At 35.8% G+C, this 21995-nt stretch overlaps 1 protein-coding gene across 1 annotated transcript in view; it reads left to right on the top strand.

The window, feature by feature from the left end:
• The first annotated feature begins 582 nt into the window (after window positions 1-582).
• LOC129243718 (uncharacterized) overlaps window positions 583-21995 on the top strand; it is a 38732-nt gene continuing 17319 nt past the window's right edge. The window contains exon 1 of the mRNA XM_054880963.1: window positions 583-1601. The gene's annotated coding sequence lies outside the window, so the exon portion shown is untranslated. The remainder of the gene's footprint in view (window positions 1602-21995) is intronic.

Below are 21995 nucleotides of genomic sequence, written 5' to 3'. Positions count from 1 at the left end.
CGATACATACGTGCCACATTTGTTGTAGCCTTAATGATGGCGGAGTTGACGGTGTGGTTGGTATTATTAAAGTATACAAACAACGACTGGGGCACTGACATATTCAATGGGGGCGCATTCATTGATGACGTCGAAAGCAAGCAAATACAATTTTTTCATACAATCAATGAAGGAAGCAGGGCACTGCTCTGAATCACAAGTACTTGTGCATAAGTATTAATATAAAATATACATATGTGCATACATACGTACAAAAAACATTACTTAAAGTGGCAGCAAAAAGCTGCAGACATAAATACTCAGAAGCGGAGAAGGAAAAGTACAATATAAACAAATTTGAAATGAGTGCTAAGTTGAGTTTGCCTGAGGCGAGTAACCACTGAAGCTGGCGCAGCGTTTGAGGGATACATGTGGCCATACATATGTATGCACGTGTAGGACAAAGAGCGCAGAAACATACCGCGCAGGGATGAGTGGTGCAAGCAAATGAGTAGCGGCAACATACTTGTCTTTCTGTTAACTGTTTGTTTGCCTGTTGAGTGGTGCCTACAGTTAGTTGTTTGTTGGCACGCTCGAAGAGCAGCCGAGTGAGGTGAGCTGACCTGTTGGCCATGCTGTTGCTCATGTACTCGCCAACATACGTTGCTTTTGAGCGCGTAAACACGAATGAAAAGGAACACAATTTTAGCGAAGAGAAATTAGAATATTAGCATATTCGACAGTTAGAGTACAAAGTCCTAATAACTCAGTTGATGGCTTCTCACTTCACCTAGCACTTCAGCAACTCATTTTAAAGAATACTCGTTTAATTAGAATTTTTGTTGTGCAAAAAGGGAGTCACATCCGAAGAGTGTTAACGATGGACCCGCAAACAAAGAAACAACAGCCAAATAATGCGGTGGCACAGACTAGCACAATCAAAACATGTAAATAAGACTGATTACTTGTCGCCTGCTCTGATCAGCGCGCCGCAACCAGGCAGCCAAACCACACACGCATACACACACAGGCGCGGCACACAGGGGCAAGCGAGCCAGCAAGTAGGCAGAAAAGGCAGCCAGGCAGCAGGCAACTAGGCAGCTAGGCAGCTATATGGCCACTCGCCAGTCACCAGGAACGTGGTCGCATCAGTGTGCGAATGACTGATTGACCGATCGGACGAATTATTGTCGTTGTAACAAGCAAGCAAGCGGGTCGCTTGCCGTACCCCTATACCCGGAAAGTGCTATCCCCAACCACTATAAAGCTGCTAAAGTGTTGACAGTGTGACTAGAGTTAAAATGTAAAAAACTTAGTAATCTATACTGTGGAAATAATAAATCTCTAGTAATTGAGAGTTCTTAAAACAAAGTGATTAACTACGAAGTAAAATTTAAGAGCAAATCTGAGAGTTTTTAAAACCAAAAAACATCAAATAACAAAAATGTGACACACATCATTTCACGCAAATCCAAAAGAAAGTGTGCTGCTCTTAATATCAGTGATGAATTTTTGAAAACAAAAAACAAAGAAATAAAATATTTAATTCGAAGAAAAAAGCATCTGCCTGTACAATTAAGAGGAGTTAAAATAAGCAACGCATTTTATGTGCGAAAAAGCAGGTAATGTTCAACACCGAGCTTCTAAAAAAAGATATACAGCATTTATTTATTTATAACGCGCTCAAAATATATATATATATATACATATATATGCACATTATCTAGTTGCAAGTGTAGTTGCATAATTCATTTTAGCTGCAGGTTGTGAATATAGCAGCTAATACTTTCACGATCAATGTGACAATGAACACGAAACCCCAAAAATACAAATACCAACAAAATGTCACAAGAGAAGCAAAGGCATTAAAGAAATTTAAACAAACGAAATTAACGCTATGAGAATGCCTATGAAGCAGAAATCCGGTATATCTATAACAGCAGTATGTAGCTTATCCCACTGGGCGTATGAGTACCTTATTGAGCTTGGCTGTCAGTGTAAATACAGTACCTTTTTGATTGCAGTGACTAGTGAAAACTAAAGCAATTTATACAGAGGTTTCACAAAACCCGCGATTAGTTTTTTACTTTGAATTCGCAAGAAATTATGAGAACACTAATTTCTATAAACCGAATGAAATATTTATTATTATTTGATGCATTATGATAAAGGATATATGTATGTAATTATATACATATGTACATATTTTTTATTTTTCAATTTTTTTTATATAGTTCACAGTCCAACGAAAATCATATAATTCAAATATTTAAACTTTGTGCAAAATAACAAAGAAATTAAAGAATTGTCATTGAATTAAAATTTCAAATTTTAGAAAAAAATGTAGTACACCTTTCGTAGCCCATTGAATTTTAGTACAATAAAGAGCCAGTGAGCCAATGGCTCAAAATTCGAGTTGATTTTTGCGAAACTTGCTGCCGAGTTTATGCATTTTCTTTTATGTAACGAATGTTAGATTTTTTATATGAAGGAAATGCGCAATACTGCCGCCAAAAAAAAAAAAACAAAAAAAACAACAATTCAAAAGTCAATTTGAAACAATCTCAAACTTACAGTTTATTATGCCCAAATTCACTGAGCTATAAAACTGTGTACTAAAAAGTTGTTTAAAAATTTTGATAAAAAAGCTTGAAAATTTTACGAATTTTTTTTTAACTTTTAAAATTGTTTGCAAAGTTTGCAACGTGAAGTTGATATGGCTTTAGTTGTAGTTTTACCATATTTTTATAAAAACAACAAAAGAAACAAAAAACAAAACTTAAATAAAAAATGAATAGCTACTTAAAGCTTTTCAATATGTTGCGGCGATAATATTGTGAACACAGGTGTATCTGCGTTTGAGAAATCAGAGTAAAATGATTACATTCAAAATAAGAAAACGAGTTTAAGCTATTCCAAAAAGTGAGTTACTGTAATAACGAAGGTGCCACTCTCATATTTTCAAAACCTAGAATGATAAAATTTTCGATATCGCGAAATATCTATTATGACTATAAACCAGAGTCGTAATAATCTAGAGTTCACTGTAACTATATAAGATAAACTCTTACATTCAAAAACGTGACCATTTGCTCGGGTTTAGCTTAAAGATATGGGTGGGTGGACTTTAGAGAGGAAAAGTAATGATATTTGAAATATGTAGAAAGAAGTGTGGAAATTTTAACCTACTTGTATAGGATGTAGGCGCCAATCATGTATATATACATATACTACCGTGGGCAAAAAGTAAGGTGAATTTATTTGTTAAAGTTCGCGGGATTAAAATTTCGCTCTAGTTATTTTTTTCATGAGTTGGCAGCACTGTTAATAACATCTGGGCCAACTTTCATGTGAATGTCATTATCAGTAATATATTTACGCTTGTGTTTACCAAACGACCAAGAGTGCATTTTTCGATTTTTACAATGTCTAATTTGATTGAGCAGAGAAGTGCCATCAAATTTTGTTGGCGGAATGAAATTTCGGTTGCGGAAACGTTTAGCATGCAAAAGGCATTTGGTGATTCGACCATGTCGCAGAAAAATGTTTATAAGTGGTACAAAGGCTTCAAAGAGGGTCGAGAACGTGTTGATGACTTGGAGCGCTCCGGACGACCATCGACGTCAACAGATGGCCAACACGTCAATAAAGTGAAGGAGTTAGTGCTCAAAAATCGTCGGTTGACTGTTAAAGACCTTACTGATATGATCGGAATATCAGAAGGATCTGTGAAAATCATTTTGAAAGGCAATTTGGGCCTACGAAAAGTCAAATCTCGTTTGGTACCGAAAACTCTCAATTTCTTGGAAAAAAGTCGTCGCGTTGATGTGTGTGAAACAATGCTTTCAGACTATCAGGACAAGCTCAAATGCATCATTACGGGAGATGAGACTTGGATTTATGCTTACGACCCTGAAACAACCGACCAATCAAGCGAATATCGTGCTAAAGGCGAGGCCAGGCCGAAAACAGCACGTCAAAGTCGTTCAAAAATAAAGGTCATGATGACAGTTTTTTTCGATTTTCGTGGTGTGGTGCACTATGAATTCCTTCCACCTGGCCAAACTGTTAATAAGGAATATTATTTGAGCGTTGTGCTTCATTTACGTGAATCAATTCGTCTAAAAATACCAGAATTATGGGCCAGCAACTCTTGGTTTTTGCATCACGATAATGCACCGTCTCACACTGCACTCGTTCTTCGTGACCATTTCGCCAAAAATTCCACGCATATCGTTCCGCAACCACCGTATTCGCCTGATTTGGCTCCGTGTGACTTCTGGCTGTTCCCAAAATAGATGAATCGAAGAAGGAGCTGATGGCTATACCGGAAATGGACTATTTGGCATATTTCGGGGATTGGAAAAATCGTTGGCATAAGTGTGTTTCATCGAAAGGGGATTATTTTGAAGGGGATGAAATTGATTTACAAGAATAAATAAAGATTTTTCTTTACAACCAAATTCACCTTACTTTTTGCCCACAGTAGTATATAAGTCCTCTTCTATTCGCCACTTCCCTGCTCGCTATCTTTATGCTCGATTAACTTAACGAAAAATTTGCATGCGAAAGCAACAACAAAGTTATCGAGCAAGATTCGACGCTAGCGAGTATAGTCATAACTCATTAGACTGGTCTTACAAACTCATGAAATTTAAGGCAGCTCTGTGCCCGCGTTGCCAATATATGTTCGATTATAACAGTGGCTTCATATTTTCGCCACTTGCTAACGAACGTCACACACACTAAAAAATGATCTCCTACATTGCGGCAATGCTTAAAATTTTCCAATCTAGTAAGACGGGATAAAATTTGAGTTTTCATTTTGTCCACTTTTTTACCCCAAAGAACCGTCCTTAAATACCAGATGACACTAGGCCAACGATACTAATCCAATTAATTTAATTTAATTTAAATTTATTTGTATTTTATGTACATTAACATAACATTTCATATAAACTTTAATTGCTCTTCGTCCTCCATCTCAATCGTGCAATGAAATTTGCTTGTACTGAAGCTTCAGAAATTTTTGATCTATGCTTGACAGCACAAGTGTACTCTTGTGGCCGGGAAGCTGCTTATCTTCTTCAGTATATGATTCACAAGCCTGTTGATAATGGTAAAGATGGATCAACTTGATTAAATTTGTAGCTGGTATAGAAAATTAATATTTTTAAACAAAAATGTGAGTTCAAAGTGGATGTTCCAGCTGCTCTAAGGCTTTTGGTGACCAGGGGGTTACTTTGATTTATAAAATCCTAGAGTATACACTAAATGAATCTCCCACGCATTTTCATAGCTCCGAATCGGAGAAGTTTGTTAAGACCGTTAAAAATTGCAGATAAGCTTTTGTGCAAGGCGAATAAAATAATAAGCAGATTAGAATAGATACTCTTGCTCTAACCGTAGCCGAATGGGTTGGTGCATGACTACCATTCGTACATGTTCCATGCATGAAAGAAATTGTTTTTTCTAATAGCGGCCGCACATCGGCAGACAATGGCAAATCTCCGAGTGTATTTCTGCCATGAAAATTGGCACGTACACCCTTTTTGAGAGTTTGGCCGAGCTTAATGTTGTTCAACAAATGGAGGGACCTACAGAGTCAAGCCGACTCCAAACGGCAGATATTTTTTTTATGAGAACTTTTTCTTCATTTTGGTGTTTCACCGAGATTCGAACCGACGTTCTCTCTGTATTCCAAATGGTAGTAACGCACCAACCCACGGCGGCCGCTGCTATGAAAATGCTCCTCCTCCCGCCGTTCGAAGTCGGCTTAAAACTGTAGGTCCTTCCATTTGTGGAACAACCTCAAGACGCACACCGCAAATGGGAGGAGAAGCTCGGCCAAATACCTATCAGTTTAATTTATTTATTTTATTATTTTTTTTGCTCTGACAGGTGATCTACAAAACAGTCAAGCTACTGAAGTTAGTTTTTCTCCGCCGCTATGGTAGGGACTTTAAAGATCCGTATACAAGAAAAATGTGTGTTTATTTCTTTGGTGCGATCAAAATTGAAATATGCTTCTTTAATCTGACATCCAATTAACTTATTTCTATCGAATTTCAACTTATTTCTATCGAATTAAAAAAGTGCAGTAGAGTTTCATTCGTTTTTCTCTCAAGCCGCTTAATTCCTCGTATCCTTTACCATTCTAACCTGTCCATCGTTTAGGAATGAAGTCACTTGAAGTGGCAAGAACCATTTAATTGCTGTTGTTTGTCTATGATGTCATTTCTGGTCCCTATAATTTCCCGGAACTACTAAGCTTATAATATTCAATGTTCCACAAGGAACACTGCGCTATCAGTTCCCAGTTCGCGTCAAACTAAGTAAAGCTAACTATAAATGTTTGGACCCTAATGCGGGAGCTCTCATCAGATTCAATAGAACAGCCTGGACTTGGATTTTGTTCTCCCGATGTTTTAGCTCAATACTTGGATCTTTAGAAGACGAAGAGTCTTAAACTTCGTGAATTTGTGTATAAGCATTTGATGATGTTGTTCTTGTTGTTGCAGCATATAACATTCATCTTAATATTATGGTAAATGCTACTGCAGCTACACTCCATGATCGAATATTAATTCGGGTTGTTTCATTGACGTAGAATCGACTTTCGTGAGAGACCCACATTTATTGCTCTATCACTTCGACAAATTTTGGTAATTACGTCAACACATTTCAAATACTGTTGTTGTTGTAACAGCATAAAACACGAACCATGCATTTTTGGGGATGGCCGCTTGAGTAGTAGTCATATGCTGGGTTAAATCCCAGTAGTTCTGGTATCATGCAGCCGACTGACTGTGTGACATTTTTGCGATTGCCGTTATTTTTCCTTTCTTATTCATTCGCACACCAAATATTTTGTAAGCTAATTAAAAGAATGAAAATAGAAAACAAGAATTCTTCAAGAATTTGAACAAAGTTTGTGTCGCAACGAATTTCACAAATTCCAAAATAACAATAAAATTACAAAAATATACTCATGCACAATACGAATGTATGTAAATTCGTTTAGCACATGGGAAAATATTTTTAAAGGTCATTAGTGCTGTCAATTTTACACTGAAGAAGTATATACAAATCTACAGTCTGTTACAAAAGAGGATAATATTTATTTAGACATTTCTTGCTCAGTAGTATGCTGCTTTATTAATATCAAAGGCTTGGAAAATACTTAGGTTTTTCCGAATTTAGTTATTGAATGAGCTGCCGCGAATTGCAGACTTAATCCCAAATATTTTCGAAGATATGATATTGGGTGATTTTGACGAGCAATGCAAAGTGATAGCCCCACTTCGCCCCTTCGTTTGCAGAAAGTACTCAGTCGTTTTAAGTTTCACACACTTAAAGGCCTACAACTTGTTTCAGGGCAGAATTAAAGGCGCAAAATTAAAGTCAGGTTCATTTATTAACTTACGAGTTTGGGTCTCTTGTGCTGCGTACAACCTAAAAACTAACTAAAATCGGAAGATGTACGCAAACTCGCTGACATCTGTCTGCTTTGATCAAGGAGCTGATGCGTAAACAATAATGGTTTCCTAGATACTCGTATGCAAAAAGGTTTACAATACTATGAGTACTACCCTCGATAATGTGGTTGCAATCTTATGTGATTAACTGTAGGTATATACATACATATGTACTTGCTTGCATTTATGTATGTGACTTCATATGCGAGTTTGCGAAAATCTGCTAATTTATTATTTTATTTATTCGTTTTTGCATATATTTTAAACAAATATGCATAAATAACGAAAATTAACAAAGAATATTCTAAAGACAGAAATACTTTTTACAAGCTGACAGATAGCGTTGCAATTGGCAAACGTTTAGAGAAATCATTTCTATTGTCTTTGCCGGCCAGTGGAATATCAAAGTATTGCAGCTCGTCAAATAAGCCACAACAAGCTGTCAAATGCGTTAAATTTCTAGACAAAGAATGTATATTTTGAGTAGACAAAACAACAAAGAAAAATCTTAAGTGAGAAGAAAGTAGCAACAAAAATTTAGTACATACTGTACAATAACGTCAGTAAAAAATGCTTTGGAAAATTCAATTTTGACGGTAATAAATTACGCGGGAGAGGAAAATAGAAGAACAACTTTATATTTGTATGTGTAATGTGCATAAGTATGTATGTATATACTTAGTATAGGTATTTATGTACCCTGCAGGGAAAAATTAATGTTGTGACCTATAATACAGCCAATTCACTTTTCTGCTTAACCAGTTCGCGTTCTATCTTTTTTTTCGTATAAACAATGACCTAAGAAATGTCCGGGTACTCCCACGAAATGTCAGTTACTCGGCCATGCATCAGCAAAATACCAGTTAATACTAGGCAAAACGAATTTAATATATTTCCAAAATTCGCAGTTTTGTACCAGTTAAAATACAAAAAAAAAACATCAATTCCATTCCAACATTTTAAAATATTCTATTTCATATTAAAAGTGTGTGCAGAACTTCTTTTATCGTAAGGGGTTAAGGGTAGTCAGAGGCCTGAAAAAATGATGATTTTCAATAGCTTTTTTTTTGCTAGTCAATTGCTTCACTTTACAAAAATAAAAACATAGCATTAAAATATCAAGTTACGACTTGACTTTAGCAAAATAAAAAAAAATTAATAATTTCAAAAGTTATCGCTGTTTGTAGCCCGTTTGGAGTCCCTTGCGGTGATCATCAAAAGTCCTTGAAGATTCATCTAAAATGAATCGGACAAGAGAAATTAGTTTTATTAATAGATAATGGATATTGTGCCTGATCGAAGCTTTTTTTTTACATTAACAATATGGCGGCGTCAGGAAATATTTTTCAGATTTTCGAGAAAAATTAAGTGTTTAAAAAAATCAAAAAGTTTTTTTGTTTTTTCAAAAGCAGTATAAATTTTATTGAAATTTACAAAGCGGTTTTTAAGTTACAGTGATCACGAGTTCAAGAAACATAGTTTTGAGAAAAACGCAATTAAAGTTTTGCGAACGCTCCGGAGCGCCCGAGCGACCTTTGTTAATTGTTGAATAACTCGAAAAATATTTATCGAATGCACTTCAAATTTTCACACAATTTGTTTAACAGGTATTATGAGTGAATGGATTGCGCTATCGAGAGCTGATTAACGATTTTTTATGACCGGAATTGGATGGTATTGATCTCGACAACGAAGACGCGCCGTCTTACGTGCCATACAAGCAACGAAACCATTGTCCTTTTACGGTAAGTTTCCGGACCGTGTTATCTCTCGAAGAGGTGATCACACTTGGCCACCGAGATCTTGTGATTTAACACCTTGTGACTTTTTTATTTGGGACCACGTGAAAGGGAAGGTCTACGCCAACAGCCCAGGGTCGATTCAAGACCTCAAAGATGGAATTCGTGAGGCTATCGAGGACTTAGGGCACCAACTTTGCAATTCGGTTATGGAAAATTTCATGAATGGGATATTGTCCTGTAAGCGTGGTCGTGGTGGTCAGTTGCCTGATGTTATTTTCCAATTTATTTTTTAATTTTGAATTCCTGTACCACCATAAAACTAAAAGAAACTTCATTCTGGCACCGAAATTGCTAAACATTCAAACTTAAACTATAGGTAAATCTTAAAAAAAATTAAAACAAGTTCTTTAAAAAAACTAACAGTGAAGAAGCTATTCACTTCAGAAACATAAATAAAATTAATGCAAATTACATTACGGACTCCTATTTTATGTGTCAGGGTACTGCGATAGCCTTTTTTAGAAAAATTATTTCTTATTCCACTGCGCGATTTTTTAATTCCAAATCTGGTTCACCGGCGGAATTAAAGATGTATTATAGATTATGAAACAAAATTACTATTATTATTATTAGTTGCTTTCCCGCCTGCCACGGGCGCATAGTGTCTAAACAAAACAAAATACATAACTGCATTTATCTTGATATTACGTAAACGTTCATTACCCAAACAAACCGCAGATAAATTTGTAACTTCCTTGACGCTCGTTTTCCGTGGGTCTCATCTATATTGTACTCCGATATATTATCGGTGCTAAACATGTTTTTACAACTTTTGTTGATAAAATGCCGAAGTAGGCTCCTTATTGTCAAAGACACCTTTTCATGCACCACTTTTTCATTCAACTGAAGAGTTCAGAGGAAAACAAGATTTTATAAATACTGGCAATATAGGCCTGGTGCATTAGTGCTAATTTAGAGTTTGCCGTTTGTTGGAAAAAAGTGTTTCCGAACATCTCGAAACGTCCAAATTTTCTTCTTGCAAAATCGAAAGTAGGTCCTCAAATGTTGTTCGTGGCTATGTTTAAGGGAGGGGTCTAGGGTTTGAGCATTTTTTTAATGAATTTTTGAGACTTTGCTTTAGAGATATGAATAGTCAAAATGTATTTAAACTTTTTGTACATTATAAAGCATCATTTCAACAATATTGTACTAAATTTTTGTAAGAAAATATCGGGAAATAAGCCGGTGAGGTAACTTTTCCGAAAACGCCTTTTCCAAAAGGTGATTTGCGGTGACTATCGTATCTAGTTGTAGAATCACCTGAAATAAAAAAAAACAGAATTATTTGGTTAAATCATCACCAAGGCCTCCCCCCCACTGGCTCCGATTTTTTTTTTCATTTTTACGTTGCCAGCGCGTTTTTGAAGCAAAAAGTGCGATTTTCACTGATTTTTTCGCTGTATAAGTGGAAACCGCCCTTAATGTAAAACAAAAAAGTGAAAAATCTCTCAGTGGGGGGGAGGTATTTTATATATAGAAGTTGTATACCAAATTTGAAAAGGATCGGTTAAATATTGTTGAAGTTCTAATAGTCACGGACTTTGAAAAAGTGGTTTCGAGAAAAACGTAACGCTCCGCTCCAAACGCTCGCAGCTGTCGCAGAGGAGTGGGGACAAAAACGTCTATAACTCTAAAAGTTTTGCTCCGATTGAGCTGAAATTTTGGGACAATATTTTTGAGATGATTTACTATAAGAAAAAGCTATTATATTTCCAAAAAATCGATTTTTTGAAAGTCAAACCCTAGACCCCTCCCTTAACGTACTAATCTAAGATTTTCTTTCCAAATGAGCATTCCACGATATGAGCAGATAAATTCTCATTCCCTTCAGAAGGCTTAGCACTTCCTGTATTGGGATTGGAACGATTGACATCATCGTACTCTGACGAAAAATAAGAAGAGTCCTTGCCAGCATTTGAACATGCGCCAATCTGTGCTACTTGAACTGAAGACTGCAGCATCTCAGAATTTCTATGGAAAATTGGATTGGTTAAACTATTTAAATATATGCACCTTCCTTTGCTTTTTATAAGTCTTCTCAAATTTCTCTTGCTACTAACTTTTTACAACTTTGAAACCAACTTTAAAAACAAAGTGTTACGTCGCAGTAATCCTTGTAATAGGACTAATTTGGATGTGTGATACGATCGTCCAATAAATCTATTCAACAAAATCAACTAATTTGCAGACAAATTAATCATTTTACTACTGATATTATTCTAGTCAATTGTGAACTAGTATAATTTGTTCTATTACATACCATATGAGTATCTGAACCATTAGGTGCGCAACTAAGCTCCCGCTGCTTGTCAATAGATGCCGCCAGCAGTGTGTGCTAGTCGATTCTAACATAACCTAAATGTCATAAACCAAGCTTAGACATATGGTAAATAAACTGCTTCGACACATTAGTGATTTTTTTTTGGTATCATAAACTTTTGGTTTTGTGAAAATATCTGATTTTGTGCCGAATAATCGTCATTTGCGGGAAGTGTTGATTTTCCTCTTTCATTCGAAAAAACGGAGGCTGAAGCGCCTCGAGAGCTACAAAAAGTTTATGGAGATACAGCTTTAAGTGAAACAACGTGCCGAGATTGGTTCCGTCGCTTAAAAGACGGTGATTTTAATGTTGACGACCGTCCGCGTGAAGGGAGGCCAAAAACCTTCGAAGACGATGAATTGGAGGCATTGCTCAATAAGGATCCGTGTCAAACGCAAGAAGAGCTTGCTTCAGTATTAGGAGTTACCCGCCTATCCATTTCCAAGCGATTGCAAGCTTTGGGAATGATTCAGAAACCGTGGACTTGGATTCCTTATGAGTTAAAACCAAGGGTTGTTGAACGTCGTTTTTTCGCTTGTGAACAACTGCTCCAGCGGCAAAAAAGGAAGGGTTTTCTTCATAGCATCGTGACGGGTGATGAAAAATGGATTCATTACAGCAATCCAAAGAAAAGAAAGTCATGGAGACTGCCCGGTCATGCTTCTACGTCGTCGCCTCGACCGAATATTCAAGCTGTGAAGGTTATGTTATGTATTTGGTGGGACCAAGTTGGTGTTATTTATTATGAACTGTTAAAACCAAGCGAAATTATCACTAGGGTTCGGTATCGACTTCAATTGATGCGATTGAGCCGAGCACTGCGCGAGAAGCGGCCGCAATATGCGAAGAGGCATGACAACGCTCGGCCTCACGTTGCCAAACCCGTTAAAACCTACCTGGAAACACTGAAATGGGAAATCCTACCCCAGCCGCCTAACTCTCCAGATATTGTGCCGTCCGATTATCACCTGTTCCGATCGATGGCACATGGTCTAGCTGACCAGCAGTTCCATTCATATGAATCACATCAAAAAATGGCTTGATCCGTGGATAGCCTCAAAAGATGAACAGTTTTACCCCGACGGTATTCGAGATCTACCAGAAAGATGGGAAAAAGTAGTAGCCAGCGACGGGCAATACTTTCCATGATTCACTTGTAAGCATTTTTCAAAATAAAGTTGTATTTTCATAAAAAAAAAGCGGGAACTTGGTTGCGCTTGTTTTCATACTAGTTTGGCTTTTCCCTGCTGGGTACATACACATCTACTTAAGTATGCCAAAATATGTCAATCGGTCTTCGCTAAACGATGTTGACAACGCGCCACACACGCCATGCCCACCAGGTTCGCCTCAATATGTGAATGTTATGTTGAAAAATCACCTTTTTGACTAATGTTGTTGTTGATGATGAAATATGTTGCCCCATTTGCGATTTTTTTGTATTTGAAAGGGACTAAAAATAAACTTTGACTGACAAAGTAAATCTGAAGAATTTTTCTAAATTGCGTAATAGAATTATTTTTATTATACTAGTATTTGTGAAGAAATCAAGAAAAGTTCACCATTCGTATTCATTTGTAAAATAACATTCTAAAATCTGCAGGCTCTTGATTTATCTTCCGAACTTACGACATAAAATACACCCAGCAAAAGCTATTTTTAGTGATTTCTTCAAAATCACAAAAACCTTGCATAGTTGGAAAAGAAAATCTCAAGTTCGAGTTTATTTTACAGCACTACTCTGCAATGGATTGGCCTCTAAGAAATGTATCTGCTGCTCTGGATTTGATCAATCCAAGTGTGTTGAAGATAACAGTGAATCATTACAGTAGAGGATTTTAGAGGTTTCAAAGAAAATCACACCGAAATGCGCTTTACGGACAAACTGGGTCCAAGACCAGATACTTAGGCGACGCTACTACCGAAAAACCGAACAACACGAGAATGAAATTATCTGGAAGCCGGATTTTTTTTATTGTGATCGGATTGCATTTCAATAGACCGAGGCACACTTAACAAATCTCACACCCTTTTCAGCTTTAACTGGGGTGGGTTTTAGTGGGTGAGTCGAAAGGCAAGTCCCACACAATGCTTTGTGCCACCTCAACAAAAAAACAAACCTTTTCACACTGCACAGCTACACAACTCAAAATTTTTTAGGTTGCTCGTTGTTAATATGTCTACTAATACGTAAAATTCTACCCCATTTTTGCTATTGTAGTTCTAGTTCAGGGAGTGGTATCTGAAGTAGTTGTCAGACTAGTTCGAAAGTAAGTAGAATTTTGGCAGTTGCAAAATTATCAATTTCAGGTGCATGCAAAACACCGTAGCTGAATGGGTTGGTGCGTGACTACCATTCAGAAATGCGTAGGTTCGAATTTCCATGCACGAAACACCAAAATTATAGAAAAAGTTTTTTCTAATAACGGTAGCCCTCGGTAGACAATGACAAACCTCCGAGTGTATTCCTGCCATGAAAAAGCTTCGTATAAAAACATGTATCTTTCATTCGGAGTCAGCTTCAAACTGTAGGGCCCTTCCATTTGTGAAACAACATCAAGACGCGCACCACAAATAGGAGGAGAGCTCGGCGAAACACCCAAAAGTGGTCTAAGCGCCAATTATGTATACTTATTTATATATATAAGAATGCTTCAAACAATAACGAGACATGAAAAGATTAGATGAATATAAAATATATATACTGATGGAACTAAGAATTTGCTTCTTTTGCCTATTAATTAACATTGAACTACTTCGGCTGCAAGAGAAAATTATGGTAAGGTAGTTCAGAACTGGTAAGTTTTTCTGCATGGTATCGTCTAATAGAAAGCATAGATGGGTATATGAAAATATTTACCAGGAAAAAGAGACTCAAACAGATGGTGGAACGTTTTAATTACCTCCATGCTTGCTAATTAACTGAGAAAATATTTAAATGTTGCGTACCCTGCAATACATATAAAAATCACACAAGCAAAAAATTAAAAAAAAATCATAAAACCGTCAAATTGAAAAATTTGCTATAAACACAATATTAAAAAATCATTAAAGAACATTTGAGAAACGCGAATTCATTTTGAGGGGCATACCTATTCGAAAATTTCTAACAGCGAACCTCCCATTTTTTTGTTTTGTTTTTATTTTATCTAAAATTTATGCGCTAGCCACAGCAACTTTGACTTTTTCATTTTATTCATACCTATTCGAAAATTTCTAACAGCGAACCTCCCATTTTTTTGTTTTGTTTTTATTTTATCTAAAATTTATGCGCTAACCACAGCAACTTTGACTTTTTTATTTTATTCATAGCATTCGAGATGAGTAAAATATAATTATCAGCAGCTCTTTAAACTGAGAACCTATTCACTTAAAACAAATGGGGGAAAAATGGGAAAATCTCAAAAAAGACAAGAGCACAAATATACAAAAGTAAAAAATACTTAAAGGCCAACACATGCATGTATACAAAAGCACTTGAGAAGGCATTAACAGAAGCCAAGTAGCTCGAGGAAGTAGCAAGCAGAAGAGTAAAAAAAGCGCCAAAACAAAATAAAGCAATGTGCTTGTATACTCACTCAACCATACATATTGGCATGCATGCATATGGGTGTTTGAAGCTATAGAATTTATAAAATGAAAAGCAAAATTTACAAAAACTTACATAGCTCTTAAAAGTTCTGTTAAGCATTGTTTTTTTGTAAAATGCCACAGGGCAACGACAACTTCGCAAATACTTCATAAAGTACCAGTGAGAGCTGGGAGCACAACTGTTAAGAGCACAATAACATGTGTGTGAACTTTCAAAGAGCACCAACAAATAAAATTACTCTGCGTTAATTGAACTGAAGTGAAGCTCATCCTGGCTACCCAATCGTATATGTATTTACTAAGAATGCATCGCCTTTAGGGACTATATACGAGCATTTCAAAATGCATATTTTTTTCAGGGCGATGTCCTAAGAAAATCAAGGTGACGCACAAAGGAATGTGTTAACTGAAAATCCCCACCTCCAATTAAGGAAGCAAATGTGAAAAATTCGTTGAAATGCGTTCTAAAATGCATGCTAATATGTGCTTAATTTCCAATTAGTTCGCAAGACAAACTCTACTCGTTGTTTAAGGAATGAGTTCTTGCGTGCAACAAGTTAATATACGAGCATGTACTATACTTATACTTATACATTCTAAAAGTCACACATGTTGAAATCTTCTAGTTTGTAAGATTGTTAGATTACCAAAATGGCCAGTACGTTCATAAACGTTATGGTATAGGAGCTCGGTTACTTCACTAAGTGCTATGTCGTGCATGCACATTACTTAGATACATACCGCACGAGTATATAAGAATACATACATACATGCATTTCATATGTAGAATGAGGAAGTAATATTTTTGCTGTTAAAGCGAATTTTGAACCCCAACTTGTTCGATCTCTTTCCTTTTTCCACAAAGCACCTGATGAATCATAGACAGCGATAGTTCGGAGCTAGTAACAAATTCGTTCAATGAGTTCTGGTGTGACTGGTATCCCTTTATAATATTATAGTTCTCAGTCACTTTAAATTCGATAGATTTTGTCTAGAAGAAAGAAAAATGTAGCCTGGCTGGCATAGCTACAGACGTCCAAACAATCTATTCAGGAGATCCTAGGTTCAATTCTTGAGGCAGACAAACACTTGACATCATTTTCTGTTTTAGTTCAGAAATTTGCAATTAAAATTTTAAATTATGCCTCTTTTGAAGAGGGCGTGCGAAATATTGACTATTTATAATGGCAAACACGGGATGACGGCCTGACGGCCTGACTGAAGTATAGGTGAGTAATAGTTCGTCTTGCGTGGTGGCTATTCAAAAGTTTACTGCTTCCACTGTCGTATTCATCAAGAATTCGAAACCCAAAGTACGCATAAGACAACTAGTGGTAGTGGTAGAATAGGTTTTTTTTAATAGCGGTCGCCCCTCGGCAAACAATGGCTAATCTCCGAGTGTATTTCCGCCATGAAAGCGCTTCTTATAGAAAAACAAACACCCTCGGACGTTCATAATCGACGTGTAATTATACGTCTCTCCATTTGTAAACTAAGATTCACACCAAAAATCAGAGGAGTGCCAAACAAACACCCAACAGGAAATATGTTCCCAACAGAAAGAGTAATTGAGTGCATTTATGAGAGTCTAGATAATAATATAGGTGAAACTCTGCCACCAAAAATGGTCATTACTACGTTTAGATTCTATGCGTTTGCAGGTTAATAATAATATGGAACGTAGGCAATATGTCTGCTAGAAAAGTGGCAGAAGCGATAGGCAGCACCTTAGAGATATTCGATAGAAATATTATAAGTTTTAACAAGCGGAATAAGGGCTTTTGAAATACCGGCATTGTGAAGTCTGTGGTCATTCTTCTAAAATCTCACGCTCAAACAAAGAGGAACATAATGCGGTATGACAGTGTGAGCGTCAATAAGTTATCAATTTCTATATGAAAGTATTCCCTGTGTAGTCTATAAGGAACTAGAAAATAAGCAGAATTATCGCGATTAGGGCTCGTAAGCGGCAAGCGTTGTTGACAGATGGACCAACACGGATACCTGCAAAATAACTAAGCAACGTGGCCCAATTTCAACAAATCCAGAACTGACGAGTTGTTAAGAAAGGCACGAGCAGACATATTGCTGAAGTGCGTCAACAATAACCGGTCACTGGCTTTTGGGAGACCATGCCAGGAAGATGGAGTGGCAGTACAACAATAGATGTAGAAGCTGCAATCAAGAAGAAACAGTTTCTCACTTTCTTGTTTCAGCAAGTTTGTGCTATGTGCCACACAAATCGTCCAACAATACAATGATATCGTATGAAGTTCCATAAAAGTGTAATCAGCCGCTTTGATCTTTGCAATTATACTCGGCAAAACTGCGATTGGATACCGTTAAAGATCGATGTTTTGTTCGATCTTTTAGAAAGGATTCAGGCATGTAAACACACAACTGTTTAACCTACTGTTGAGGCGGCAATTTGAAATAAATGATATGCCACAATAAATCGAAAGGTTTGTTCTTTTTATAATAAAAAAAAAACAAAATAATTAAAAAATATGGAACGATGTTTTTTACAATATTTTCAGTAAGAAACCAGGCGGTGGCGCACCATTTATTTTTTTTGCTATTTTGTTTTTATTTATTATGAATAAAGATTCCAAAAAACATAATTATTGCAAGAGTAGAGAATAGGCTAGGCTAGAAAAATGAATGTGCGTCCAGATCCCGAAGTTATGGTCACACCCACCGTCTAAATTCCAATAAAACCCTCTTTACCTCAATACGCATTAATTTTATTATATATTTCATAGCGAACAAAAACCTGTTTATACAATTCAAAATATGGTATTAGCTTTCACGAAAAGAACATCTGCTGCTTTTTTGTGTATATGCAGCAATACTTTCATTGCGGCACCACGGTATGTTTTACAAGTCACGTCAGCCGAATGCGTTGCCGCAACGGTCGTTAAGGGCAAATTGTAGCAGCCCTATTATTGACAAATTTTAGCAATTTATTATTTTTTTTTTTTCATTTTAATAATTTTTTACGAAAACATAGTTGATTCTCATAGTTCTGAACACAAATTTAAAGAAAATTTGATCAAAGCTTCAAACTTTTTAATCGGAATTTGCCGGGTATGCATGAATTTTGGTATTAAGTGCGAGTTTGAATTGACTCAAAGATCACACTGATTTTATAATTTTTTTTCTGGCGAAATATGCATTTATTAAAAATTACGCCAAAATATGATTTAAGAAATATAGCCCAAATTATATACATATATTTTTTTTAAACGTAAAACAAAAAACATGCCGGAGCATATTTTGGGTCACTCTTATTTATGTGCATACTTCGGTTTGTTCGTCCCCCATAAATATCCTTCGAATACATATATGCATCATATATGACAGAGAAATTCTTCAATAATTTTTTGAAAACTAGACAAATAATTCTTAAAACTAGTCAATATTTTCACCTTCAGGCATCGAAGTAATTATTATTTTTAGTTTCTTCAAAAAAAAGCACATACATATGTTGTCAAAGCAACATGTGTGCACGCATACATACTGTAGGTACGCATATTTTTGCTCTTTTCTCCATTTATGATAGCAAACAGCTAACGCTGATGAGTGATCTATTTGTAAGATTTTCGTTTTCGGATTTAATTTCAAGGTATAACAGAAATACACGTGCCCACAATCACACTCGGCACCCCTTAAAACAAATCGCATAATATTTCCCCTATTTGCTTTCGAATTCTAGCAGTGAAAATTTGAAAATTCATTTATTTCAATGCGTTTTATTTACTTACACATACGAACATATACATATATGTAGCTAAACACGCACGAACACATATTTGCAAACAGCAACAACAACTACATGGTAGTAAAAAATAATAATGTAGGTCGCAAAAGACTGATGGCGACAGCAGAAAACATTCTTATAAATTAGTAAAATATTAAGTCGCACGCAATTTTGGCAGTCAAGTGTTTTGGCAGATCTAAATACGTGCACATATGCACAAAAATCTTTCTGCAAATTGTCATTAAAATTTCGACCAAATTGACGACCACTTGTGCCTCTTAATCCAACTATTTTCCTCGCTTTTACAAGCACACCTTAGCACGCCCACGCACACATACTTGGCAATGCAGCGCATAGCATAATTCAACGTCAATGTACCGTAGATGACAGTAGCATCACGGATTTTTTGACAAGCTGTGGGACTTTTAGAACATTAAAATAAAAAAAATGTTACGTATTTTGGATAAATACTACGTTAAAGCTTTGACAACTCAGAAATAATATAACAAATAAAAATTAATATAAATAAATCTTATATATAAAATAAAGTCAACTTTTTGTGTGTGTTCGCTAACCGGCCGTGTCTTTGCACCGAATTAAACCAAACTTACACACATTGTTAAGAAGGTATTGAAGATGGTTTCCGTATAGTTTGGATATCTATTGGTGGATAGGGTTCGAGATATAGGTCAAAACGTGGACCAGGGTAACCTTCGGATGTGTATGTACAATTTGGGTATCAAATGAAAGCTGTTGATAAGTGCTTTAATACGGGGTAATTTTCATATCTATTGATGACTAGGGTCTCGAAATATATGCCAAACCGTGGACCCGCCGTGCCCTTGCACCGAATTAAACCAAACTTACACACATTGTTAAGTAGGTATTGAAGATGGTTTCCGTATAGTTTGGATACCTATTGGTAGATAGGGTCTCGAGATATAGTTCAAAACGTGGACCCGGGTAACCTTCGGATGTGTATGTACAATATGGGTATCAAATGGAAGCTGTTCGTGAATGCTTTAGTTCAGAGTATTTTTCATGCCGCTCCGTGACACACATTGTTAAGTAAGTATTGAAAATGGGTTTCATAAAGTTTGGTAGTAATTCGGAACACTGGCAACCCGTACAGCGTTCTTTTGAACCAGCCATAATGTCGTTTACTTTTTTAACGCTTGGGGCAGAACTGAACTGTCAAATTGACAGTGTGTCAATATTTCTTTCTGATTTGGATGCCATAAGGAGAAGACGTAAGTGCAAAGTGTAAAATTTTTTTGTGAATTTTTTTGGAGTGGATTTTGGAACAGTGAATAATTTCTTAAGAAATTTGAGAATTTAATGTGAAATCCGAATGTTCAAATGAAATTATGTGCTCGTGGAAAAAAAAAATGTTTCGTTTTTTTTTTTGAAAAATTTAAATGGATAATGGTTAAAAAAGCTCCAATGCTTAATAAAACATATAAATTGAAACGAAAAATTCATGGATGATCAGGAAAAAAGACGAGTGTTTCTTAGTTATTCATTTGCGTTGATTTGAAATTTAAAAACAATCTTCTTTTTTCCTGATTTTCAATTTATATTTTATATTTACTCAAAAACAAATAGAAAAACAAAAAATATTGTTTATCCCTAAGCGCTTAAATAAAGAATAAAGGAATAAATAATATGAAAACCATATCTTTTCCGTTCTAAACCATATCTATTCTATTTTACTGTGCCCAGCGAAGCGGGCCGGGATTGCTAGTTAAATATAAAAAAAACATTAAGAAGAAATTAAAGGAAAACAATCTCTTCCAAGTAGTATATGTAAGTGGCCAACGAAATGTTTATGATGTAACATGGAACAACAATAGCCAATGTAACAGGTCAGCTAGAGGTGACAGTTAGAAAAATAATTTAACTCTAGTAACTTTTGATTTTAACCAAAGCCACCATAATACATCGCGCTAGACTTACCAAAGCTGTGCTAAAAATTTCGAAATTTTCTTAATTTTTTCATGTGAAATAATATAAAAACAGTGTAAAATAAAATCACATACTTGGAGTTTTAAAGAGTTTATATTTTTTTTTTTTTTAACAGATACACCTCCTGAAATTATTTTAAAAGTCCCACATATTGTTTTTCTTCAAGTTTTGACTTTTTCTTTACTAATTTTTAAATTTCAATTATTTTACTATTAAAATTTTATAACCCAAGTTTCATACTTTGTACAACATTTATAAAAATTCGAGAAATTTTCCTCAAAATTTCAAACTTTCAACCAGAATTCTTCAAAAAAACTAGGCTACGAAGTTTTATAGCTCATTAAATTGTAATATAACAAAGTGCACATTTAACGTCGCTAAAAAGTGTTAGTTAATTTTTTCCCCGGAAGGTGTTGTGCATTAGTAGTCATAAAATTTACGAGATTTACTTATAATAAAGTTAGTAAATGGAATTTTCAGTCAACACCAGTTCTGAACGGCGTGCCTCCAAGAAGAGCAATTTTCATTGGCTCTACCCTACAAATGGGATTCAACAACGATGGTTTTAATGTTCATGTTAAATTAAAGTAACAACCAAAAGGTGATCAGATTGTAGGTACTTTTTCCAATAAAGTTTTTTGACAGATCACGCGTGACTACTGTCAAACTAAGTACATAATTTTTTCTCAGTATTCTGTGACATTTCATCATGGAAAGACTTACGCCTCAACAACGTTAACAAACCGAACAATTGTATTACGAAAATCGACGCTCAGGCCAACTTATGGTGGACATCACCGTCCTATGGAACACACTATTCGACAAACCATCGGCAAAATTGAGAATAATTTTACATGATACTCGACCGATTAGACCACGTACAGCCCGAAGAGAAAAGAATATTGGGGTCGTAAATGAGAATTTTCCGAAGGCCCGGAAGAATCAATTCGGCGCCGATCTCAACAACTTGGCCTATCTTATGGCACTACTTGAGCGATTTTACGGAAAGACCTTGATTGGAAAACGTATATAATACAGCTAGTCCAAGATTTAAAGCCGGCCGATCTTCCAAAGCGTCATAATTTCAGTCGTTGGGCTCT

Source organism: Anastrepha obliqua, chromosome 4 (genome assembly GCF_027943255.1).
Source record: "Anastrepha obliqua isolate idAnaObli1 chromosome 4, idAnaObli1_1.0, whole genome shotgun sequence".
Taxonomy (NCBI): Eukaryota; Metazoa; Arthropoda; class Insecta; order Diptera; family Tephritidae; genus Anastrepha; species Anastrepha obliqua.
This window is presented reverse-complemented; position numbering and strand designations above follow the sequence as displayed.